The 27,817-nt window shown below is 38.0% G+C and overlaps 1 protein-coding gene across 2 annotated transcripts in view; it reads left to right on the forward strand.

The window, feature by feature from the left end:
- The first annotated feature begins 486 nt into the window (after window positions 1–486).
- DNAI3 (dynein axonemal intermediate chain 3) overlaps window positions 487–27,817 on the forward strand; it is a 130,137-nt gene continuing 102,806 nt past the window's right edge. The window contains exon 1 of one of the 2 annotated variants that reach the window (XM_020988731.2): window positions 487–633. The gene's annotated coding sequence lies outside the window, so the exon portion shown is untranslated. The remainder of the gene's footprint in view (window positions 634–27,817) is intronic. The other variant, XM_020988727.2, reaches the window with a different exon arrangement.

Genomic DNA, 27,817 nt, shown 5'->3' on the forward strand with positions numbered 1-27,817 from the left:
TCAAACAATACAGACAGGAGAAATTGGGAATAATTGCTGAGGAAAAGAACAAGGATTAAAGAGTCTGGGACTTTAGCTAAGATTTGAAGGAAGCCCGAGAACGTTAAATATGCAAGAATAATAGCAGGATAGCGACTTGTCCCTCCAAAAAAGAGAACAATACAATAATTTTAATTATCATTCCTTTCCGTTATATTTTTCTTAACTTTTGTATTTATTCCTCTGAAGCTCCACACTTCAGCTCTTTTACAGACCTGGGGTGCCAGGTCATCACTCCTGCGCTCAAACCGGCAATGGAAGGCCCCTTAACTTGCTGCTCCTACTTTGCAATCAACAATCACCAGCCTCGTGGCCCGCATTGCATGCTGGGCACTGTAGTCCTACGCTGTAATCTGAACCTTGTCCAGACCATAGCAACCAATCAGATGCCTCCTGTTGAAGGATTCTCCGGGGAGAGGCCAGGGAGTGGTGGTCCCTTCCTTAGGTACCATTGGGACACGCCCCTATCTTCTTAGCAACCAATGCGTCCTAGCAACGGCCAGAGGCTGACAGTTTGGGACTTGTCTACCCGGAGAGGGTTTTCTCCAAGGAGTTGAGGAGACTCTTCCTTTCTCTTAATTGTAGCAGCCCCAGGTAAGGGAACTTATGGGGGGGGGGGGGAAGGTTTAAAAAAACTTTCTAAAAAAATAATAAGTAAGGGATAACTTTAAAAAATGACATTATTTTTACAAGTGCCATTAAGTTCACAAAGCACTTTCCTCATAGCACCCCAACGAAATAGGGAATTTAAGTTAGTTATTACTAAGTTGTAGTTAGTATAAGTAAGTTATAGTTATTACTATCAGCTTTAGGTGGTAGAGTGGATCAGGTGTTGGGGTGGAGTTACAGAGACCTGGGTTTAAATTCCTTCTGTGGTACTTGACCTTGGGCAAGTCATTAACCTCTCTGAATTTAGATTAGGTGAGATTGTGTATGTAAAATAAAAAGAAATGTATTTTTATGTTTACTATGCCCATTTTAAGGCATTCATAACAGTATTTATTTTGTTTTTAAAATTAAATGAAAAAAATTTGAGGGGCAGCTAGGTGGCACAGTGGATAGAGCACCAGCTCTGGAGTCAGAAAAACCCGAGTTCAAATGTGGCCTCAGACACTTGACCCTGGGCACTAAGTCACTTAACCCCATTGCCTAGCAAAAAAAAAAAAAAGATCTGGACATTCTCCAGCAAACCCCCAAATCAACCACACTACATTTCTCGATAAATTATTTCTCTATTGTTCACAGAAAGTAGAAATGTGTTCTTTACCCAAAATGAGCACTTATTAATAATAGCTCACATTTATGTAGAACTTTATGGGTTATAAAATTCCTTCCTCATGAGATCCTTGCAAGGTAAGTCCTGTAAAAAACTGTTTCCTCCATTTTACAGATAAGGGAACTGAGACACAAAAGGAAGACGTGATCTTCCCATGGCCACACCTCTCAGACATGTCAGAACTGGAACTAGAATCCAGGCTGTCTCAATTCAGGTCCTGAAACTCTTCCCAGCACATGCTTTTAATATGCCCAATAATGTGGTGAAATAGTGGACACAGTGGAGTTCAAATCCTGCCCCAGACACTATCTCAGTGACTTTAGGCAAGTCATTTCACTTCTTTCTGCCTCAGTTTTCTTTTGTAAAATGGGTATTATAATAATAATAATAATAACACCTAGCACAGAATTTTTGTGAAGATCAAATTAAATAGCCTATGTAAAGTGAGTCAGGAGGACCTGAGTTCAAATCCCATCCCAGACACTACCTGGATGACTTTGGGCAAGTCATTTAACTTCTTTCTATCTCAGTTTTCTCTTTTGTAAAATGGGAATAACAATGATGGTGATGATGATGATGATGATGATGATGATGATGGTGATGGTGATGGTGATGATGATGATGGTGATGATGATGATGATGACAAAACCTAGCACAGGGTTTTTTTTTTGAGGATCAAATGAACCGTCAGGAGGACCCGAGTTCAAATCCAGCCTCAGACACTTATTAACTGTGTGACTCTGGCCAAGTCACTTACCCCTGTTTGCCTCAGTTTCTTCATATGTAAAATGAGCTGGAGAAGGAAATGGCAAACCACTCTAGTGTCTTTAACCCCAAACCAAAATGTGGTCTTGGAGAGTCTGAAACAGCTCAACAACAACAAAAGTGCTTGGCAAATTTTAAAGTCTCATGGACATGCTTGCTATCATTCTTAACTAAGGATGTTCGAGACATGGCTGTGTCCCCAAGGACACAAAGCTGGCTCAACTCTGCAGCACAGACTATAAACACAGAGGAAGTTCAGGGAAGGGAGAGGTGAGGGATGGGGCGGAGCAGACTTCATAAAGCACATGGGGTGTGGGGTGGTGATGGGGTGCAAAGACGGGTAGGATGGAGGGAATCTCCAGGCAGTGGAATGCATGAGAGAAGGTTTGGGAGTAAGCACAGCGTGAATGGAGGACTGGGGGAGTTGGGGAGCAGTATCAAAACAAGGCTAAGTGATTCGCGCGGGGCCATATCATGGAGGGCATTGGAAACCAAGCAAGAGTTTGAACATGAGGCAAGGCAGTAACATAGAAACAAACAAAAAAAAAGGACATGATAGATTGGAGGAGAAGTACTGTCTCAGGGGATGGTGGTGAGAAAAGAGTGAAAAGGGAGAATGTTGGATATTCACAAGGAAGAAATGATCAACAGGACATGAAATAGAAAAGGGAAGGGTCAGAAGTGATCCCAAGATTTCTAGACTACAAGATTAAAATAGCAGCAGTCATATTACTACTCAACGTGTTGTTCAGTCATTTTCAGTTATCAGACTTTCTGTGACCCCATTTGGACTTTTCTTGGCAAAGATACTGGAGTGGTTTTCCATTTCGTTCTCCAGCTCATTGTACAAATGAGGAAACTGAAGAAAACAGAGCAAAGTGACTTGCCCAGGATCACACAGCTAGTAAGCGTCTGAAGCCAGATTTGAATTCAGGTCTAGCAATCTATCTACTGTGCCATGTAGCTGTCCCTTGGAGTCAGGAAGACCTGAGTTCAAATCTGACCTCAGACACTTAATAGCTGTGTGACCCTGGGCAAGTCACTTAACTCTGTTTGCCTCAGTTTCTTCAATTGCAAAATGAACTGGAGAAGCAAATGGCAAACCACTCTGGTATTTTGTCAAAGAAAACCTCAAATGGGTGAGAAAAAGTCAAACGCAACAGAAACGACCGAACAACATAGGCCTGAGAAAAGGCCATTGGTTGATAAGGACACCTTTGGAATATTTGAAACATGAATAATGTATATTAGAACATAGACAGTGTAAATTTCACATCTTCCAGGAACAGTTCCCTGGGATTTCAGTATTTATATAGAATCAAACCCAAAGTCCCATGATTTTTGTTCTGCATCCCTGAATTCTGTGTACATGGTTTGAGAGAAGAAAATATTAGCAGAACAGAATAAAATGCCTCCAGCCCCCTGGCCAGTCTTAGAGCTATTTCTCTTCCTGTTGTTAGAAAAAATATCTGGATAATTCAGGCCGCCTGAATTATCTGACTGATCCCCTTAGTTACCAGTTAGCTGCTGCTGGCTCCGGGCAAGAGTGAGCACCATAATTTTGGGGGGGTTACACCAATTAATTAAAAATGAAAATGGATAATGTACCCGTTGATAAGCAATACGAAACTATACGAAGACTGACCGGCTACATAAAAGACTTTCAGCAGCATGTCAAGATGTTGTCTCTATAATTGATTACCTCTAAAAAGAACATCCCATCCAAAAAAAATACCACTGGATATCACCTTAAATGTGGCTACATTTAATGAGTCAGAAAATCTTTCCGTGTAGTTTACTTCTTAAGGCATTTATGTATTTTTAATTCCAGTATTTTCCTTCATTTAATCTTTCCCTATTTATCTTGTATATAGCTTGTTTTGTATAGATTTGTTTGCATGTTATCTCCCTCATTAGACTGTAAGTTCCTTGAGGGCAGGGAGTGTCTTTTGCCTCTTTTTGTGTCCCCAGTGCTTAGCACAGTGCCTGGCACATAGTAGGTACTCCATAAATGTTTATTAACTGACTGGCGTGTTGTTTTCTCCTTCATTAGATTGTAAGCTCTTTGAGGACAGACACTGTTTTTTGCCTCTTTTTGTATCCCAGGTGCTTAGTATAGTGCCTGACACATAGCAGGTGCTTCATAAATGTTTATTGATTGATTGATTAATTTGGGGGCCTAATCACTGACTTTTACTTTATTTTCTTGCTCAAAAACCTAGGACTCTCTTATACATTGTATCAATTATGCTTTTCCTATTCAGAGGCTCCTTGGTGAAGAGGGACTTTTCATTCTTGGTACTGGTATCAATAGTGCCTAGAACTGTGCCTAGAACAGTGTGGAGTTGCCACTTAATAAATATTTCTTGACAGATCAATCCCTCTTTTATACTTGTCATGTTCTGTTTTATATTATAGATACAGCCTGTGGTTCAATTCCTTAAATCCTGGATTTTCGCAACCCAGATCCAATCCTGGGGGGCAAGGGCCAGATATCACTTTCCTTTGCTCATTATGGCCCCACTCAGAGTTCATTCTTGAAAAATTTCTGAATACAGCTTGTGTTTAGGTCTCCACATATGTAAGCAGTAGGCTCCTCAGCCTCCATGCAAGTACTTAAGTAATAACAGCTAACATTTATATAGTGCTTACATGTACCAGGCCACATGTTAAGCAGTGACACATATAATCTCATTTGATTCTATCAAAAACTCTAGGAGGCAGGTGCTATTATTACCCCCATTTTACAGATGAAGAAACTGAGGCAGCTATAAATGACTTAACCAAGGGTTATACATAAGTATCTGAGGCTTCATTTGAACTTAAGTTTTCCTGACTCTAGGTCCAGTACTCTCTCCACTGTACCACCTAGTTGTCCCAATGTATATAATGAGTACAAAAACAGTCTTTTTTGCATCCCCACAGAAAATAAAGAGAATGTAAGTTATTTATAGGAGTCCATAAATGAATTCAGAAAACAATGTCCACAAAGGATTCACAGTAGTATGTAAACAATTGATATATTTCTTCTACCTCTCTAGTGAATCCTACTTTTCTCCAGGAGCCTAGTATCCTCCTGGCTTAATATTTGCACCCTGTGATTTGGACTCCTCAGAAGGGAACCAAACAGAGCTCCCCAAATTGATAATGCCACTGTGGGGATCTGACTCTCCCAAAGGGAAAGGCATTTGGGTTATTTGATGGGCAGCTGCTCTACCCATTAGATCTGTACCATCCAAATAATTCATGCTAGTAGCAGAAAGCAAGGTACAGGTCCCTTGCCCAGCTCATGTCATGGCTTTAGTCCTTCTCAGATGCTCCTTCCAACACCAGGAAACAGACAGGCCTCTTCTCTCTCCAAAAGGCTCGCTATCCAGGAAATTCCCCTTCTTTTGAGAGAAAAACAAAACCCTAACCTCTGAAACTTGGAATTATTCATAAGGCAGCCCTTGAGACAGGTGCAGTCAATGAAAACCTCATTCTCTGGCCACATGACCATCATCTGATCTTTGTTCCCCCTTGTGAAAGTTAGCATGAAGAGTGGATAAGGAAATGGATTTGGAAAAGAAAGGAAACCCTTGGGAAGGTATTGCAGTAGGCCAGGCCAGAGACGGTGAGGACCCAGAGTAGGGAGGTGGCTGCTTGATAGGGAGAGTGGGCAGCATATCTGTGAGACGTGGAGTTGGAATTGAGAAGATTTGGCAACTGATTGGATATGTGAGTGAGTGAGAGCGAAGGGTCAAGGATGACACCCAACCTGAGTGGCTGGAAGCGGGAGGCATCCTTAATAGAAAAAAAAAAAGAACATTTTTTGGTAAAGAAGTGAAATATTATTCTTGTTCACTTATGCAGCTCTCAGAATTCAGCTGGGAATAGAGGGAAAAGTTAATTTCTCAGCTAGAGTAGGTTAAGTGAGTTGATAACCAGAGTTCTCAGCTTTTGCCATGATATTTCATTAATCATAAACTCGGGAGAAAGAAGCTCACGCAACTAAAATGCATGACATGTAGAAAAACTTTATAATTTATTTTCAGCAAATCCAACTAGACTTCCTGGAGAGTTATCTTATACATGGAATGTATTTTCAAGTGACCAATGCCAGTCGAAAAATTGGATGGGAAATGAGTTTTTGGATAAATAAGCACCATGGTTGAAACCATACCAGGAAGCATTAAGAACAGGTCTTTTTCACATAGAAAATCATTTTTCTCTGTGCAGGTGCTGCAGTAAACTCGATAATCTCCCCAAAACACAAACGTGTCCTGAAGTGACCCAGTCTGCTGCCAAGCAAGTCATTTTTCATCGTGGGTTAGACAACACGCACTGTACCAGATTCATTTAATGAACTTTCTCCATTTATGGCACCTAGCAACTTAGAGGCTCTGCCTGTTAATTAAGAATGCTCATGACCTTTAAAGCCCACGGTACAGTCTGTGCTTCCTTTTTCCTTGGTGCCTGGTCAATAATTTTGACACAGAAAGCTGATTAATATTTGTAAATGAGAAAAGTCTACAGTGTTCCTGAAGCTGCTCGCCCTTAATTCATTTCCAGTGTCCTAGCATGTGTTGCTGGAAAACTGACTTCCTTTGCTGCCAGAAACTGTAAACAGAACAAAATTACTGTCAGGCAGGGGTCCTTAACCTGGGGTCCAGGAAGTTGTTTTTTGAAAAAATATTTTAGTAACTCTATTTTAATATAATTGGTTTCCTTTGTAATTCTATGTATTTTATCTGACGTACAGTGAGCTTCCTCTGGCTGTCTCTGAGACAGGTGTGCTGCATCTGCCCCTCAGGGTTCTAAGGCCCTCTGAAGGGGTTGGTGTGTCTCTTCTCTGCTACCACTGTCTCAAGCCCCTTCTAGCTGTGTTCTCCGTCTTCCTTTCCTCTCACTCTTCCTTGACTAGTGACCCAGCTTTCTTTAACCATTTAACACTGAGCAGCTTTTACAAAGGGATATTTAATTTGAAGATATAGAAAGAACAAAATACAAATATTTCTCCCAGTGTTTTGAGGCCCATTCTCCCCTACAGCATCTCAGGAGAGAAGGCTTGACAAGACTCACTTTCTAAGTGGAATCCATCCCACCAAGCTCATGTCTAAAGGCCACATGGGTCTTTATCTCAGCTACAGCTGGGCTGGGGTCCCGAAGGTCACTCCTTGCTCCTCAGGGCTTTAATACTGCACTGGCTTTGAGACCAAACTCTGGAACGTTGGGTGGGACCTTTGGAACTCACAAGAGTCTCTCCCTTTTCTGGTCACCATGAGTGAAGGAGTCATCAAACCCCACCAAGAGTGGTAAGGTAAAAAACAAATGGATAAAGATGATGGGCCTTTTAGAAGGTGGCTGGTTTCAAAGGCTGTGGCCTCTCCTCTTCATCATGTGGTCAGTCAGCAGGAACTAGCTATGGTATGTCCATGGGCACTTCAGAGGCTCTCCACATTCCATTTCATTCCACATCCCCAGAAGCAGGAAGCAGGATCACCAGGGGGTCTAGCCATGAATGTGCACTGGACCCCCACTACACATCCACGCAAAAACATTTTGCTGAGAAGACGTCTGTACATTCCACCAGAAGGCCAAAATAATACTAATATTAATACTAATGCTATTACATTTACATAATACATCAAAATTTGCAAAGTGTTTTACATATGTTATCTCCCTTGATACAACAACTCTATGAGGTAGGTACCATTGTTATCCCCATTTACAGATGGGTAAACTGAGGTTGAGAGTGATTAAGTGACTTGCCCAGGGTCACACAGGCAGCACGTGATCTGAGGTAGGATTTGAAATCAAGTCTTCCTGACTCCAAGGCCACCCTATCCACTGTTCCACCAAAAGAGTCCATGATACAAACAAGGTTAAGAGCCCCTTTTGTAAGGTGATTTAACAGAACTATTTAGAAATAATTGGTCATGTTCGTTTTCAGATTTCTTTGACTATGACTGTGTTTCCAACATGTGTAGGTTCACTGATGGATTGTGTCTATTGTCTAAGCAGCAGAATAAGTTGAGATAAGCTCATTAAGATGGTTGCTCCATGGGGTTGAATTTTTGGAAAAGCAGCTCTCAAAGACAAAATCACAGAATCACATTCAGCAATGGAAAGGACTGTAGGGGCTACCTTCTCCAACCTGTATTGTTGCTCAGTCATCTTCAGCTCTTTCAGCTGTGTCTGACTCTCTGTGATCCCATTTGGGCTTTTCTTGGCAAAGATACTGCAGCAGTTTGCCATTTCCTTCTCCAGCTCACTTTACAGATGAGGAAACTGAGGCAAACAGACTCTCATGAAGATAGTCTTCCTGATTTCAAGTCCTGTGCTCTGTGCACAGTGGTGCCACATGTCTGTCCAACCTATACCTGAAGAAAAATCTCTTCTATACCACAACAAACAAGGGATCATTGAGGCTTTGCTTGAAAGTCTCCAAAAAAGGAGAATCCAGTATCTCCCAAGGCAACTCATTCCACTTCTGGGTAGCTCTAATTGTCATGAAATTTTCCTTTCCATCTGTCTCTTTACAACTACACTCTGAGACCAAGAAGAACAAGTCGAAACCCTTGTCCATCTAATTGCTTTAACTGCTTGAAGACAACTGTCACATTTGCCTTAATTCTTCCTTTCTTTAGGCTTAATATCCTTAGTTTCTTGAAGCCTTTTCATTCTGTTTGCCCTCCTTTGGATACTCTCCAACTTATCACTGTTCTTCCTAAAATGTGGTGCTCAGAGTAAATATAATATGCCAGATGTGGTCTGGCCAGGGCAATCCAATCCAATCCAACCCAATCTAACATGCATGAATTAAGGGCCTCCTCTGCTCAAGGGACTGTGCTAGATGCTGGGTATACCAATACAAAAGAAAAAAAAAGTCCCTGTTTTCAAGAAGCTTATACTCTACTGAGTAGAGTACAACAGCATTGTCATCTCTCTAGTCTCGAGTGCTATGTCTTTGTAAATGTAGTCTAATATTGCATTAGCTTTCTTGGCTGCCATATTACATTGCTGATTCATATTGATCTGAAGACCCCTAGATGTTCTTCAAATTAATGGCTATCTAGCTATGGCTATCCTCCACCTTTTACTTGGGAAACTGATTTTTCTTACCCTAAGACAGAGCTTTTTGTTTTAGGTTTTTTTCGCTTCTTTGGTGGGGAGAGGGAGGGAGAAGGAGCCATCTGAACTTGTAATTTCATTTGTTTAGGGAACTCCTGGTGTGGAAGCAGCCCCTGCTGCTGCACTGATAATTCTCTGTAACTCACAGTCCTAGAGAGTTACCTGGGATGCTTTGAGGTTAAATGACTTCCCACAGTCACACAGCTAGTACACATCCATCAGAATTTGAACCCTGTCTGTCCTTCTAGTAGAGTGTAAGCTCCTTAAGGATCCAGATTATATCCCCAGTGCCTAGCATAGAGCATGGCACATAGAAGGCATTTAATAAATGCTTATTGCTTGATTGATGGATGGATTCCTGATTCCAAGGACAGCCTCCTGTGTCCTATGTCATGTTGTATCTAATTTATTTACTTTTTTAAAAGTATTTACGTTTATTATTTATTTAATTTATAATTAAAATTATATTTCATTTTATGGATTTTTCCATTTTTTTCCTAGCCTGTCAAGATATTTTAAAATCCTGACTCTGTTATCCAGGGTATTAGCAATCCTTCCTAGCCTTGTATTATCTGTAAAACTGATGAACATTCTGTCTCTGCCTTTTTATCTAAGTCATTGATAAATTTGCTAAAATAGCATATGCCTGTGTCACTGAAGTGGAAATGTCCTTCCAAACGGAAAAACCATTAACAACCATTAACAAGTACTTTTTATATCCAGCCATTCAATTCATTTAGGAATCATTTATTTGTACAATCATTGAGTGCACATTTATCCATATTGTCCATAAAAGTAGCATTGATAAACTTTGCCAAAAATTTGCTAAAATGTCAGTAAACTTTACCTACAGCATTCTCCTGATCTACAAGTTCAGTAACCCTGTCAAAAATAGAAACGATGTTAGTCACTGTAAATGCTTTGTGAAAATAATCTACAAATTCACTGAAAGTTCAAGAAAGGAATAGGCAGGCCATGTTTTCACAGTCATAAAATTAACTGAAAGGTTTATTTTAAGGTTTAATACAATATCCTCCCTTGCGTGCTTATTGTTTGCTGATTATAAAAAGCATCTGATTTGCTGGAGCAAAATGCATTGTCAAAGGCTCTTCTCTAACAAAGTGACTTCCATATCTATGTTGATAATATACAAGATGTTTTAAAACATATAATAACATTATATATCACATATATTTGACAAAATATATAATAACAGATATAACTTTGTTAATAACACTCTGATTGTAAAAATGACTGAAAAGATAAAACAGGAAGATATTTGTCAAAGGTGTTTATGTCTTTCCCCTCTTTCACTGCCAAACTCCTAGAAAGAATTATCATTTTGCCCTTCTATCATTTTAGCCAATCTAATAGGTGTGAGATGGTATCTCAAAGTTTTCATTTGCATTTCTTTAATCAATAATGATTTAGACCATTTTTTCATGTGATTATCTACAGCTTTGATTTCTTCTTCAAAAAACTGCTGGTTCATATCCTTTGACCGGTTATTGGTTGGGGAATGACTTTAATTCCCACAAATTTTACAAAGTTCTTTATATATTTGAGATATGAAGCTTTTATCTGAGAAATTATCTACAAAGGTTTTTTTCTGCTTTCCTTCTAATCTTGGCTAAATTGGTTTTATTTGTACAAAAACTTTTTAATTTAATGTAAACAAAATTATCCATTTTACATCTCACAATGCTATCTCTTGTTTATTCACAAATTCTCCCCTCTATAGATAGTTTTGATAATTATTGCCTTATGATATAATTTAAGATCTTGCCAAAAGTCCTTCCTTTACATTTTTCACTAATTCCTTTGATATTCTTAACCTTTTGTTCTTCCAAATGAATTTTGTTATTATTTTTTCTAGCTCAATAAAATAAGTTTTTGGTAATTTGATTGGGATGGCATTGAATAAGCAGATTAGTTTGGGTAGAATTATCATGTTTATCATGTTGGCTCTGCCCACCCATGAAAATTAACATTTCTCCAGTTATTTATTATATGCATAAAAAATGTTTTATAATTATGTTAGTGTAATTCTTGGATTTCTCTTAACAAGTATATTCTCAGGTATTTTATGCTGTTTACCATTATTTTAAATGGGGTATCTCTTACTGTCTCTTCTTGCGGAGTTCTGTTGGTGTTATATAGAAACGCCAACGACTTATGTGGGTTTATTTTATGTCCTACTGCTTTGCTAAAATCATTAATTGTTTCAACCAGCTTTTTAGTTGAATCTCTAAGATTTTTCAAGTATATCATCATACAATCTGCAAAAAGAGATAGTTTTATTACCTCATTCCCCATTCTGATTCCTTCAATTTCTTTTTCTTCTTTCATGGCTACTGCTAGCATTGCCATACAATACTAATATTGGTGACAATGTGCATCTTTGCTTCTCTATTGATCTTATCGGGAAGGCTTCCAGCTTTATCCCCATTACAAATAATGTGTGCTGATGGTTTTAGGTAGATGCTTCTTATCATTTTAAGGAAAAATCCATTTATAATTATGCTTTTGAGTGTTTTTAATTGGAATGCGCATTGTGTTTTGTCAAAAGCCTTTTCTGCATCTATTGATATAATCATATGATTTTTGTTACTTTTGTTATTGATATAGTCAATTATTTTAATAGTTTTTCTTATGTTAATCCATCTCTGCATTCCTGGTATAAATCCTACTTAGTCACAATGTATAATCTTTGTGATATATTGTTGTAGTCTCCTAGCTAGTATTAGGATTTTTGCATCCATATTAATTAATGAAATTGGTCTACAATTTTCTTTCTCTGTTTTTGCTCTTCCTGATTTAGGTCTCAGCACCATATTTGTTTAATAAAAGGAGTTTGGTAGAATTTCTTCTTTGCCTCTTATTTCAAATAATTTATTTAATACTCGAATTAGTTGATCTTTAAATGTTTGGTAGAATTCACTTGTAAATCCATCTGGTCCTGTTGCTTTTTTCTTAGGAAGTTCATTTATGGCCTGTTCACTTTCTTTTTCTAAAATAAGTTTATTTTTTTCTTAAATAGGTTTATTTAGATATTCTATTTCTTCTTCTGTTAATCCAGACAGTTTATATTTTTGTAAATGTTCACCCATTTTACTTAAATTGTTAAATTATTGGCATATAATTGGGCAAAATAACTCCAATTAATTTCTTTAATTTCATCGTCACTAGTAGTATATTTGCCCTTTTCATTTTTGATACTAGTGATTTGGTTTTCTTCTGTTTCTTTTTTTAAATCATGTTAACCGATCGTTTATCTATTTTACTTTTTCCCACAGAACCAACTCCTAGTTTTATTTATTAATTCAATAGCTTTCTTACATTCAATTGTATTAATCTCATCTTTAAGTTTTAGGATTTCCAATTTGGTATTTAATTGGGTATTTTAAATTTGTTGTTTTTCTAGTTTTTTAAATTACATATCCAATTCATTGGTCTGCTCTTTATTTTATTGATGTAATCATTTAGAGAGATAATTTTTCCTCTGATTATTGCTTTTGCTGAATTCCACAGGTTTTGTTATGTTTTATTATTATTATTATTTTCTTTAATAAAATTATTGTTTCTATGACTTGTTCTTTAACCCACTCATTCTTTAAGATTATATTACTTAGTCTCCAATTAATTTTTAACCTGTTTCCATAGTCTCTTATTAAATAAAATTTTATTACATTATGACCTGAAAAGGATGCATTTAATATTTTTGCTTTTCTACAATCAACTATAAAGTTTTTCTTATGTATCAAATTTTGTTTAGCCTTTCTTAAGTTGATAAGCACCTTCTTAGTTTCCAGTTTGGGGCTGCTATGAAAAGAGCTACTATAAATATTTTTGTACATACAGTACTTTTCTTCTGAATTTCTTTGTGTTATAGGCCTAATAGTTGTATGATTATGTAGATATACATATACACATATACATACGTACACACATATATGTATGTGTATGTGTATATATACACATACATATATACATACACATACATACATATATACATATACATACATATATACATATATATATATATGTATATATATATATGTATGTATATGTATATATGTATGTATATGTATATATGTATGTATATGTATATATGTATGTATGTGTATGTGTATATATACACATACATATATACATACACATACATACATATATACATATACATACATATATACATATACATACATATATATATATACATATATATATATATATGCTTGTGAGTGTGTGACTGTGTATAAAGTTTGGTAACTTTTAGGACATAATTCCAAATTGATTTCCAGAAGTTCTGGGCCAATTCACAGCTCCACCAATATTGCATATGTGTGTATGTTTCCCTGCAGCCCCTCAAAAATAAGGTTGATTACATTCCTCTTTCGTAACATTTGCCAATATGATAGGTGTGAGATATAATCTCAGAATTGCTTTAATTTGCATTTCTCTAAGTACTGGTTATTTGGAGCACTTTTTTATATGATTGTTGATAACTTGGATTTCTTCCCATGAAAACTTCCTGTTCATATCCTTTGAACATTTATCTAATGGAGGATGGTACTTTGGTACCAGCAACACCAACCTTCCAATTACCTAGGTTTCCAACCTTAGAATTATCTCTGACTCTTCCCTGTTCCTCACTGTATTATCCAACCAGCTGCCAAGTCTTTTCAGTTCTACCTCCAAAATATCTCTTGCCATCTTCATCTTCTCTCCATTCACAAGGCCACCCCACCTTGGTTCAGGCCCTCATGACTTTTTTCTTGGATCACAGTAATAGCCTTCTGACTGTGCTCCAAGTCTACATTCTTCCCCCTCTTCCATCCATCCTCCATTCAGTTGCCAAAGTATTTTCCTAAAGAACATGTCTGACAACATCAGTCTCTTTCTCCAAAACCTCTAATGGTTTCCTAGTGACTCAAGGACAAAATACAAACTCCTCACCTTGGCATGGAAGTCTGTTCCCAAACTAGCCTATTAGCCGGCTTCTAGCCTTATTTCACATCGATAGAATCCATTCTCTAATAGATTAAACTGCCTGACAAAAGGAAAGTGTAAAATGTTGGTAATGATCATGAATTAAAGATCAATAAGTAAATGCAAAGCTTCTCTGGAAACATACTGTATGTCATTAATATATATTAATATATAATATTAATTTATTAATATATAATTCTCAGGGGCAGCTAGGTGGCGCAGTGGGTAGAGCACCAGTCTTGGATTCAGGAAGACCTGAGTTCAAATCCAGCCTCAGACACATAACACTTACTAGCTGTGTGACCCTGGGCAAGTCACTTAATCCCATTGCCTAGCCAATATATATATATATATAATATATATATATATATATATATATATATATATATATAAATAATATATATATATATATATATATAAAATTCTCACTGCCCTCTTTTATACACACACACACACACACACATATATATATATATGTATATATATATATATATAATTCTCGCTGCCCTCTTTTTAAACCAGAACTTATATAGCTAATAGAAAATTTCAGAGAAAAGAGAAATATTAACAGTTCATGCAATCCACCTAGCAGCAGTCCTTCAAGTAGGACCAACCTCAACCTTAACAGATGATCGTTTAACTTATTTTAAAAAATTCTAGATAAAAGAATGCCACGACCACCTTGGCCCTTTAATAATGGAGGCCGAACAGAGAAGTAGCATTAACCTTAGACAAAACAAGGAAGTAGAACCTTGTCCTCATCATATTTTTCTGTGCCACCCCCTTCCTTTCTGTGTTCTAGCACCTAAGGCCTACACTGCCCTCCCACTATCTCGTGGATATTTCATTTTTTGACCTTCATAACAGAGGACATATTATGGTCATTTGATGGAACCCAAAGTAAATCTTCTGTTTTTCCAATTTAATTCTTCATTCAGAATAACTCAATACATAGTGTATTGTACATTAGTGTTCTAAAAATAGTGATATGATTAATCTCAGAAGTATCTGTTTCTTATATTCATGTGATTTATTACTTAATTACTAGGATAGTTGAACTGAGTCAGAATTACTGATTTGAATTTATATCTAACCTAAAGTGTTTAGCAACTATGTGTTACATTACGCTTGCCTGCATATTAAATAACTGAGTTTTTCCTCATTAGCCAAATAATTTAGCCATATTGGCCAATTTCATTATTGTAAATGATATTTTGTGTTCTATTCAAGGGTGAATTTGGAGCTATTTCTCTCCTTTCTCCTATTAGATTTCCTCCTTCCTCCTCTTTTCACCACCCTCATGCTTCATATCTATGGCTACTACTCTCTGGCTACTATCTCCTCTACCCACCTCAAACCAAGGGTAGATGGGGAAGACGCTGTGCCATAACGTCTTTCTACTTATGGGTTATACGAACTCAGCAGAGTATTAGAAAATACCTCTTTGGTTCCATAAAAACAGCATTTACCTACAGAAGTACGCCACTCCGTCCTTCTAAAGTTATAGGACGGTATTTATTCATTGGCTGATCAGTTACTCTGTTAGTTGAGAATCAGTTCTTCAAGTGGGCTCTTATCTGCAGGAGTGCTTTTCAGGTATTGGATGTGAGCCATCACACTAATGACTCATGGATTCTGTAACCCCACATCAGAATATGGTCTTGGGTCAGGATAACCATAGAGATTCAGATGCTTTCTGGAGATTTAATTGAATTCCAAGGTCATGAACTATGTAAAGGCTTATGAGAGAATGCTTAACAATCCTGGAAGCCTTCACACAATTCATGACTTCAGTCATCAATAATATCTCAGGAAAGCATTTCAAACTCTACCTTGAATCAGGACAGATTCTGACGCAGGGTTATAGATCATATCAGGTTATGTATTGGGAAAGGATACATGCTAATTCTGCCCCATTGCTATTATCATAGCCATGTCCCAGAGCTCCAGAACCCTGGGATACACAATAGCAAGGATATTGTCAGAGCTAGGGTTTGGGAACATCTACCCTTGGCTGAAGTGAAGGAGGAAATAGTGGGGAGGGCTTTTATTGGGCAGGCAACATTGGTCAACACAAGGATGTCATTGGACCATAGCCTCCTCTTATCCTAGGTCCCAGGCTGTTGAGTCTGGTAATCACTCCTTGACTTGCTGGCTCCTTGGGGTAGGACATAGACACTCAATCAATATCTGCTGAATGGCTTGATCCCCACCTTGAAGATGAACATGAGCAGGTACTTGTCTTTAACTGGATCATTTCAGGAGTGCTTTGGAAACTATTGGGCAGGTCTCCCCCAGAGGCGAGTCTTCAGAAAACCCTGGACTTCGGATCACTTTTTCAGTAGGTGTCCTCTCTAATGACTATTGTTCCTGTAACCTCCAAACTATAATGGGGAGAATGGTTTCCATGGCAATGATGGCAGCAATGCATAGTGGAAAGAACATCTGAGAAGGCCTGAGAACTGGGTCCTGGGGCTGCCATGGAAGTCCCTTGACTTCTTAGAACCTCATTTTCTACCTTTGTGAGATGAAGAGGGAACAAGATGGTCCTAAAGGAACTTCTACCTGGTCATAGGAACACAGTTTCTAGAGCTGGAAGAGGCCATCAAGTCCAATCCCTTCATTTTTTAGATGAAGGAACTCATTCCCTCTACCTTTTCTTTGGACTCCTGAACCAGTCAAAGTATCACAAACTGTCATATTTCATTACATATCTTCTTGCATTTTTCACTAATTGTTTCATGTGTATTAGTATTGTCTCACCAACTAGACTTTAAGCTGCTTGAAGGTGGGATCATGTCATACATTTTTGCTTTATCCCTGCATCCTTATTAATGTTAAGTACATAGGAGGTACTCAATAAATATTTGTTAATTTATTGATTGGTTACCTGAATGCTTGTAGCTCTATAATAACCCAAATGCTTGTATCTGGATAAGACCATATTCTCCCACCCTCCAAAGGCTGATTTGCTACCAGCCTACTCATGAAAGAATAGCTCCTCATTATATAAATACAGGAAATTCATTGAAGTTAGGACAGTCTTCCACCAGAAAAGTCTCTCTCTATTTTTTAAAAATGGAAGCTGTCCTGGCATCATTGTTACTAGATTCCATTAAGAATAACTTGGGAGTGGGGCAGCTAGGTGGTGCACTGGATAGAGCACTGGCCCTGGAGTCAGGAAGACCTAAGTTCAAATCCGGCCTCAGACACATAATACTTCCTAGCTGTGTGACTCTGGGCAAGTCACTTAACCCCAATGGCCTCACTAAAAAGAAAAAAAAGAATAACCTAGGAGTAAAACAGATAATTTTGATGACATGAAATTAAAAAGCTTTTATACAAACAAAACTAATTCAGCCAAAATTAGAAGGAAAACAGGAAACTGAGAAAAAATTTACAGCAAACTAAATATTCTTTTAAATGATTGTTTAAAAAAAACCCTTTTTATATGTAATTGGGAAATATTTAACAAAATAAATAAAAATATTTATAAATATTTTTTAAAATAAAACTTCTTTTTTACAAAGAATAGCCTGAGAGCCATGATCTTTATATATCCCTCAAAAATAACAATAGAAATAAGATAAATATAAATAACATAATTTGTTTTTAAAACACATACATACAATTTACCAACACATAAAATGAGCAGAGCAAAGCAGAGCAAAGTTACAATTTTTAAAATACTATGGGACAATGAAACAGCTAATGGGTCAGTCACAGTAGAGATAGAAATATAAAGAATACAAGACATCCTCAAAGAACGTCCTCAAATGGACAAATAACACATTTAAAGAATGTAAAAAACCAACTGATTAAAAAAATCACAAGAGCAAATTTGAAAAGTTTGTAGAAATTTAAATATCACAGGACAAATAAAGCCAGAGGGGAAAAAGATGATTAAAAAGAAGTTGGGGAAATAAAGACATTTTTAATTTGGAGCAAATAATAGAAAATCTGAGCACAATAGAATCAACTGACAATAGACTTACTACAGTGAACAACTGAACTGCAGGCAACACAAGTGGAAAAACTAGATCAGAAATTTACTCAGTTGTTGAAAGAATTGGGAAACACAAAGCTCCTCCACAGATATAGAAGATAGGTAAGAGGCAGTGACTTCAGAATTACTGACGTCATAAGAAATTTCTGAAAACAAGAGAGTACGAACACTATACTGCATGAAATAAATATCAATATGCAAGTTAATTGTATCCTCAGAATACAATAAGGAAAAACTCAAGAATCAGTTTGGTTTTTTTTGTTTTTGTTTTTTTGGTGAGGCAATGGGGTTAAGTGACTTGCCCAGGGTCACACAGCTAATAAATGTCAGGTGTCTGAGGCCAGATTTGAACTCAGGTCCTCCTGATTCCAGGGCCGGTGCTGTATCCACTGCGCCCACCTACCTGCCCCTCAAGATTCAGTTTTTGAAGGTACATTATAATTAAATCCCAACGCTACAATGACAATGATAAAATCCTGCAAGATTCAAGAAGAAAAACTGACAACAATAAAAATCACAGCAGACCTCTCATGCTGGACAAAAAAGTGACAAAATAGCAGATTATATCTTTATACAAAATTGGCTGATTGTACAAGATTCTTCTTTACTTATTGTCTCTTCCTACAGAAACTTCCTGCAGAAATGTAAAGTAATTGCTACCACAAGAAGTCCAAATGGCTTGAAGGAAACTAGAACGGGCATAGAGAGAAAGAAGTGGCTAACAGATAGGAAACCCACCTGCTGCTGTGGTGCCCACACAATGTTAAGAGACTCAGATGAAAATCCTCAGTATGTTGGGTGGACCTCTTATGTAGGATTTTGGAAACACAGACGATTACCATATGGAAGGAGAAAGTTTTGACGTACTGTGTTCTGTCCCATTGGAGGGAGGACTGCATCGGTGAGATCACGGATCCATCAAAGTAGATAAATAGATAGATGTGTAATGTACGCATGCACACTTAAAATGCCCGAGGAAAAACTTTCAGTGTTGCAGGAATAAAAAAACAGTTCAAAAATCAATACTATCAGGGGATTATAGCACTCCAGTATCATAACCTGTTAAATTCAGCAAAAAGTTAAGAAATTGCAGAGCTGAGTAATGGATTAAACCAATATACATTTAGTACATATATAAATATAATTAAATGTAAATACAACACATTTTAGAGCAATATTGAATGTACACCAAAAGAACTGATCACATACTAAGTCACAAAGAAGATGTAAGCAAATACTGAAAAGCATAGGTTTTATTCTCAAGATTTGTGGATCATAATGCAATTATAATTCAATCTAGTACTAAATAATAATACTGTTACTACTGATAGGCTCATGTAGAAAATTTTTAAACGGTTTATTAAATGATGGAGGAAATTATAAAAATGACAGGCTAAAATATAATGACTATACCAATACATATCAAAATATAAGAATGTGGCTAAAGCCATATGTTGAGCAAATTCATGGCATTAAGTGCTTATGTCAATAATAAAGAAAAACTTAAGCTGATTTTGTATTCTAAAAATAATAATAAGCCAACAGAAAGTAAAAACTAAAATCTGAACAGAGGTTAAGATGAACAAAAATAAGAAAACATTTGAAATGATAAATTAAGACTTTTTTCCAAAAAGCCTACAAAATCTATGAACAGTGAGAACACATTCATTTTTAAGAAGACAGCAAGCCTACATGATACAAATTGTGGCTGCTGTTCCATCATTTCAGTTGTGCCTGACTCTTCGTGACCCCATTTGGTGTTTTCTTGGCAAAGATCCTGGAATAATTTTCCATTTCCTTCTCCTAGCTCATTTTACAGATGAGAAACTGAGGCAAACAGAGTTAAGTGACTTGCCCAGGGTCACACAGCTAATAAGTGTCTGAGGCCAGATTTGAGTCTTCCTCACTCCAGGCTTGGCACTCTATCCACTGAACCACCTATCTGCTAAATTATACAAATTAGAAATACAAAACAGAAATTAGACAAGGGAGATTGTAATGAACACAGAAGGAATTAAGAGAACTCTCAGATTACTATCCATAAGCATATTCTAATAAAGCTAAAAAAATTTAATAGGTATTTATAAAAATATAAAATACCAAAGTTAACAAAAGACAAAACGAATAACTTCAATAGGATGGATAGTCCATTGATTTGTCTTATAAATAAAGCCTCAAAAGAAGAAATAAGATTGGATTGGGCCATTAAAGAATTATTTTACAAAAATGAACCAGATCCAGATCGATTCTTAAGTACAATCTACCAAATTTTAAAGAACAAGTCCTATACTATGTTTGAAAATAAAAATAAAAACAATAGGTTACCCAGTTCCTCCAATGAAGTAAACATGGTTTTTAATTCTTAAATTGGACAAAGATAAAGCTGAGAAAAAATTATAAACAAAAATATCATTAATAAATACCTCAAACTTTCATACTTCAACTATTAGTGGTCTGGGTCTATCATCTATTTCTCAGTCTTATCTTTGATATAGGGGTCAAGACAATACTTGACCATCACTAATAAAGATTGCTGCATACGTATTAAATAATATATTTGCAAATAGAATAAAGCAAGACCCCAAAAATTATCCATCATAACCTAGTAGGATTTATAACTATAATAATGCAAGGATGGTTTAATGCCAGAAAAAATAATCAGTTTAATAAATCATATCAAAAAGAGTAAAAATAAAGACAATATTAAATCACAAGATACAGCATCAGCTCCTGAAGGGTTTATTAATAAAGTACAACATTCATTTATGTCAAAAACATCTTAAAACATTGTAACAAAAGGCTTTTTCCTTAATATCAAAAAAAATATTCAAAAACGGGGTTTAATAAGGTACAATGGAGAACTATAAGTGTTCCCACTAAAAAGAGGTGTAATAATTGTACCTACTTCATAATGATGCTGTGAGTATCAAGTGAGATAGTGCATATATTTGGTAGGGGTTGATGAAAACCCCTGATGAACTGAATTCCCTCAATCTACTTGACATAATTACAGGTTGCAAGGGGCATCGTTAGAGGATGCAAATAGAATTGTAAGAGCATCACCTTTTCAGACTTTCACCGGCCCATTTGCATATGAAAGGGTCAGGAAAGGAGACTGAGGATTGGCAAAGTCAGTGGACCTGCCTGGGGTTCCCTTTTCCCTTCCCACTCACTGAGCTGAACAAACCCGAGAGACTAAGAATTTTAAAATGGAAGAGTGGATCCTGCAAAGATTCAGCTGCAGGGCCTAAATCAGGGGTGGGGGCCTCCAGGCCACATGTGGCCCTCTAGGTCCTTAAGTGCGGCCCCTTAAGGATTTGTTCTTAAAAACGTTGACTCAGTCAGAAGGCCACACCCATGGACCTAGAAGGCCACATGTTTCCCATTTCTGACCTAGATAGCTCTTAAGAGCCATTCTACTGATTCAACCATTCTGGAGAGCATTTAGGAACTATGCCCAAAGAGCTATAAAACTGTGCATACACTTTGATCCAGTAATATCACTACTAGGTCCGTATCCCAAAGAGATCATAAAAGCAGGAAAAGGGCTGACATGTACAAAAACATTTATAGCAGCTCTTTTTATGGTCATCAATTGGGAAATGGCTGAACAAGTTGTGGTATATGAATGTAACGGAATACTATTGTTCCATAAGAAATGATTTCAGAAAAACCTGGAAAGACTTACATGAACTGATGCTGAGTGAAGTGAGCAGAGCCAGGAGAACGTTGTACACAGTAACATCAACATTGTGCAATGACCAACTTTGATAGATTTGGCTCTTTACAGCAATATAATGATCTAAGACAATTCCAAGGGACTCATGATGGAAAATGCTGTCTCCTTCCAGAGAAAGGACTATAGAGTCTCAATGCAGATTGAAGGATACTATTTTCTCTTTTTTTTGTTTTGTTTTTTCTTCCTCATGGTTTTTCCCCTTTGTTCTGATTCTTCTTTCACAGCATGACTTATGTGGAAATATGTTTAATATGATTGTACATGTATGGCCTATATCTGATTGCATGTCACTTTGTGGGATGGAGAGAGGGAGAAAAAATTTGGAACTCAAAAATCTTTTAAAAGTGAATGTTGAAAACTATCTCCGCATGTAATTGGAGAAAATAAAATACTATTAAGTGGGAAATTTAAAAAAAGAGCCCTTCTAGCTGTGTACCAAGACAGGAAGGAGATTTCCCCCTCCTTCCCCCTACCTTCCATTGGCAATAGTATCTTGAGGTAGAAGGACATGGTAGTGTCCAGTGGAATCAAGCGTCATCAGTGAGAGGTGTCAAGAGTCTGGAGCAGGAGCTGAGATCCTTCTTCGGATCTAGCAGGCACCACAGGCAGTGCAGCTGAGATTCCTGCTGGTCCTAGGCAGTGGCCTCTGTTTCTTTCCCAAAGCGTATACTTGTACCCTAGCCAGGTGGTCAGCTGAGCCCAAGGCTGGCGACAGTGGTGACTGCAACAAAGCAATGAAGATGTTTCCAGCAGGGTCCAGTGAAGTAGCATCTGGCAGACTTGAAGACCTTGGTGTTGATAGAGGAACACTGTAAGGCCATCAGCAGCCCTCTAGCCTCTGATGCCCTTGGGGCCCCTTCTCTCTTGCCTTGGGCCACTTGTATTTCCTATTGAATGTGCTTCTCTACTTGTGAACACTATGACCTTTTCTACAGACACTGTGTTTTTGTGGGAGAATGCACCCCAGGTTTATGGAGACATGCTTTGCTGCTATCGTCCTTGCTACATATATCATTTCAGTAAATGCCTCTGTTGTGAAATAATTATGTTCTCTCCCCCAATCCAGGTATGGGTGTACATCTGGACTACTGTATTCAGTTCCGAGTGCCATGTCTTAGAAGGGCATTTGGGAGCTGATGAGTGTCCACAGGGGGGTGACCAAGTTGGTGGAGAGACCTGACATCAGGCCACATAAGGAAAGAGTGAAGGACTTTGTTATATAAGTAGAGTAGAAAAGAGAAAACCAAGGAGGAGGATGAAAAATTTGAAGGTTGGTCATATGGAAAGGGAATGTTCTGTTAGGCCCCAGGGGGGAGAACTATTCAGCAGAGCTATTCAGCAGTGAAAGGAACTGCCTCTGGATGGGGTGGGCTCCCCTCACTGAAGAGCTTCTCACCATGGCCACCTGCCGGGTATGTTGCAGGCACAGGCCACCATCATCACACCTGCTGGTCGGTGTGTCTGTCTCCTCTCTCTCTACTCTCATCCATGCACTTACCAGCTCTCAAAGTGACCTTCCTAAAGCACTGCTCTGACCCTGTCTCTCCCCATCCTCAACAAACCCCTTATCACTTTCAGGACCAAATGTAAAATCCTGCTTGGATTTAAAGTCCTTCATAACCTATCCCTATCCTACCTTCCCAGTCTTCTTACACCTTACCCCCCTCCGCATATTCTGCATCCTGTGACAACTGGCTTCTTTGCTGTCTCTCCCACTCAATATGCCATCTTGTTCTCTTTCCTTCATGCCTGGAACTCTCTCTCTCTCTCTCTCTCTCTCTCTCTCTCTCTCTCTCTCTCTCTCTCTCTCTCTCTCTCCCTCTCTCTCTCTCTCCCCTCTCTCTCCTCTCTGTCTGTCTGTCTCTCCCCTCTCTCTCCCCTCTCTCCCCCCCTGCTCTCTCTCTCTCTCTCTCCTCCTTCCTCTCCTCTCCTCTCTCTCTCCTCTCCTCTCCTCTCCTCTCCTCCTCTCCTCTCCTCTCCTCTCCTCTCCTCTCCTCTCCTCTCCTCTCCTCTCCTCTCCTCTCCTCTCCTCTCCTCTCCTCTCTCTCTCTCTCTCTCTCTCTCTCTCTCTCTCTCTCTCTCTCTCTCTCTCTCTCTCTCTCTCTCTCTCTCTCTCTCTCTCTCTCTCTCTCTCTCTCTCTCTCCTCTCTGCCTCCTGACTTCTCTGGCTTCCTTCAAGTCACAGCTAAGAGGCCTTTCCTGGCCCTCCTTAATCTTACTGCCTTCCCTCTGACACTACCCCAGATTTATCCTGTATCTATCTTATCTGTACCTGGTTTTTTGGGAATGTAACCTCTTCAATTAATTAGTCCATAAGCTGCCGGACAGCAGGGGTTTGCTTCTTGGGTGAGTGTTTTTGGGGACATTTTCTTTCTTTTATCCCTAGAGCTTGCACAGAACCTGGCGCGCAGTCTGTGCTTAATAAATGCCAGTTAGCTGACTGACTGATTAGAGATGATTCTATTTCAGGTGTGATTTGGACTAAATTGAGCCTCTTGGATTCTGGGATTTTGTCAGAAATGAAGGAAAAAACTGAATAGAGGAATACTCCTTGCTCATTTAGGTCAAAAAGTATGGTGGAATTGCCAATAGAGGAGGGGGAAGAGGGAAAGGAATAAGCCTTTATAGAGAGCCTATTATGTGCCAGTCAATGCACTAAGTGCATTTTTACAAAATTATCACATTTAATCCTCACAACAACCCTGGAAGGCTAAGTGTTATTATCATCCTATTCTTACAATTGAGAAAACAGAGGTTAAATAATTTGCCCAGTCAGTCACATGGCTAGCAAGAGTCTGAGGTCAGATTTGAACTCAGGTCTTCCTGACTCCAGGCCCCAGCACTCTGTCCACTGTACCACCTAGCTGCCCCAATTTCAATACATGTCATTACAAACTCATAAAAGATTTAATGTAAATACAATTCAGATACCAAGAAAGAATGACTAAAAAATTACTAAGCACTTACTCTTTGCCAGGAACCATGCTGAATGATGGTATACAAACACAAGCAAGCAAGACAGTCCCTGTCCTTAAGAAGCTTACATTCTAACAGGAGAAGATAACATATGTGAAGTGATGGTCAGAGAAGAATGCTTTAGATGAAAGTCGGAAGGATGGAGGTGACTGGCACATCCTTTCCAGGAACAGCAGTGTTGATTTGATTAATGTTTTCAGTGTTAGAATGGATAAATATGGCCAGGGAAAAGAGGCACCATCCTAATGGTGGTGTGGCACAGAGACGGCCAAAGTGTCAGTGGTGGGTCTGGATCTGGATGAGATCATGCAAAGAGTCCAGGGTGGGAGATTGAATCCCCAGCCAGAGGCTACTCAGCAGATTTGTAAATGGCTGGGCAGGGGCCATTTCATATTTAAGGTTATTTGTTAGCATTTAAATCATAACAAAGTTCATATGGAATTGCTGACCAGTAAGAATGTGCACCTATAAAAACGAGGATGAGTAAATGGAAACTCACCCTACCATATTTCAAAATGTACCGTAGAAGAGCAATTTAAAAACTGTCTGGTGCTGACAAAAATAGAGAAATAGATCAATTAAACAGAATAGAGAACCAAGAAATAGAACTCATGTATATATTAGGTTAGTGTTTGATAAACCTGTCTAAAAACTCTGGGGAATGGCACTACTGTGTAATAAAAATTGTTGGGAAAATTTGATAGTTTTATGGCCCCAAAAAAATGAATGTAGACTCGTATGTCATACCATGTACTAAATAAACTCTAAGTGGATCATCAATCTTAATATAAAAGAAAATATTTTTCTAAATTAGAAGAATATAGAATAATATATTTATCTCAGTTATAGAAAGGATGAAAACTCTTATCCATCAAACAAATAGAAGAAATTATCAGAGACCAAGTTGATAGGTTTAATTACCCAAAGATAAAAGGATTTTGCACAACAAAAACCATTATCTCTAAAATAAAAAAAGGAAAGAAACATCAGGAAAAGATATTTCAGTAAAATATCAGATGAAGATCTGACATTCTGATCCAATAAGGAATTTATGCATATTTATAAGAACCATGCACACTCCCCAATGGTGAAATAGTCATGAACAGAGATGTTTTAAAAGGAAAATACAGTAATTGTTAACAGCCATAGGAAAAGATGCTAAAATTCTCCAGTAATCAGAAAAAAAATAAACCAAGACATCCTGAAGGAACTACCCACAAAGATGGTGAAGACAGCAAAATATTATACTTTTCAATAGTGGTAGGCCTGTGGAAAAAATAGGTACTCTGTTACATTGCTGGTGAGACTATGGACTGATACAAATATTTTGGAGAATGATATGGAAAAATATATAGTAAGCGTTCCCAAAGTGGTCATGCCCTTTGACCCAACAATTCCATTGACAGATTGACAGGACTTCATCGTAATAATATCATGAAAAAATTTCAAAGTATCAATATAAAAATATGAGATGGCTCTTCAGTTTTCTTTGGTAATAATATAGATAACAGTCAATACCAAATTACCTTTTAGCTGTTAGAAACTGGGTAGAAAACCACTCCTCCATCACTTGCTTCAGCTAGGACAATATGTCTCAGGAAAGAGTTGTTACCTTATTGAGTGGGTTGGTTTTTTATTACAAATTCCCTTGATTCATTACTGCCTTCTTTATGAAAACAAAACAAAACAAAACAAAACTGATGCTGTCTCTATTGACCCTCAGAGTGATAGAGTCTGGATTGTGTAAGTGAGAGTTATTATCTCCTTCTCGGAGGAGCAGCTGAGGATCAGGTTGGAACCTAACAAGAAAGAAGACGATTAGGCACACGTGACTTTCCTTGGACTGACAGCTGTAGGAGAGGCCTCAAAACACAGGGCTTTGGGGAGGGAGGAGGAGTGTCTCTCTTCAACTTGTTTCTTTTCTTCCTGTTGACCCCTTGGTTCTCTGCTCCTACTTTCTTCTTTACATGGTGGCTGGGAAAGTAGAGGCCTCTTGTTGGCTCCTCTCTGTCCTGAATCTCTCTTCCTTTCCCAGAAAGCGATGTGGGGAAGAGCAAAATTCTCTCTCTGCAATGTTCCTCCTCTTCTCCTGGTGAGCCAAGCGGTTATCTTCAGGTGACAGAATACCTGTCTTATAGGACAGGTCCCAATTTCAATCTATTCTCATCCTCTTTTTAGAAATAATTTTGTATCCTGTACTTTGGGGTTTATTGCTGATAATTGTTTTTCCATCACATTAGAATCATTTCAATAGATTTGTATGCTTGTGCAGAGCTGGGAAGGAACTTTGCCTGATAGTCTGGGTGTGTAAGAGTTCCCAATTTATATGATTTTGTGTTACACATCATTTAGCTAAAAATTTCTTCTGTTGGAGGGGGGCAGAATCAAGATGGCAGAATAAGGCAACAATTCATCCTATTGTCCATGTACCTGATAATTCTTATTAAATAAAGCAAAACAGAGGCATCAGGAAGATCTACATTCAAACCTTGCCTCAGACATTTATTGGCTGTGTGGCCCTGGACAAGTCACTTAAACCCCTTCATTCTCAGTTTCCTTATCTGTAAAATGGCCACAATAATAGCACCTGTCATTACAAGGTTGTTGTGAGGATAAAATGAGATAATATATGGAAAGCCTTTTGCCAGTCTCAAAGCCCTATATAAATGCCAGCTATCATTCATTCATGCATTAATTTACATAATTGCTTATATATTTGTTTACATATGTATTTAGTGAGAGCTTCCCGGAGCTTCAGCAGCCTATACCTATGTGCTCCTGAGAGTGCTTTGGGGTGCAAATAGACTTCCTAGCAGTCAGTAGGCAAAGCACTCATTTGGGAGATCAGAGGAGCCCCTCAAATGCTTCAGGTGGCCTCAAAAGCTGAGCTCGGCTTGGCCCTGAAACCCTGGGA

Source organism: Phascolarctos cinereus, unplaced genomic scaffold, assembly GCF_003287225.1.
Source record: "Phascolarctos cinereus isolate Bilbo 61053 unplaced genomic scaffold, phaCin_HiC Scaffold_5;HRSCAF=322, whole genome shotgun sequence".
NCBI lineage: Eukaryota > Metazoa > Chordata > Mammalia > Diprotodontia > Phascolarctidae > Phascolarctos > Phascolarctos cinereus.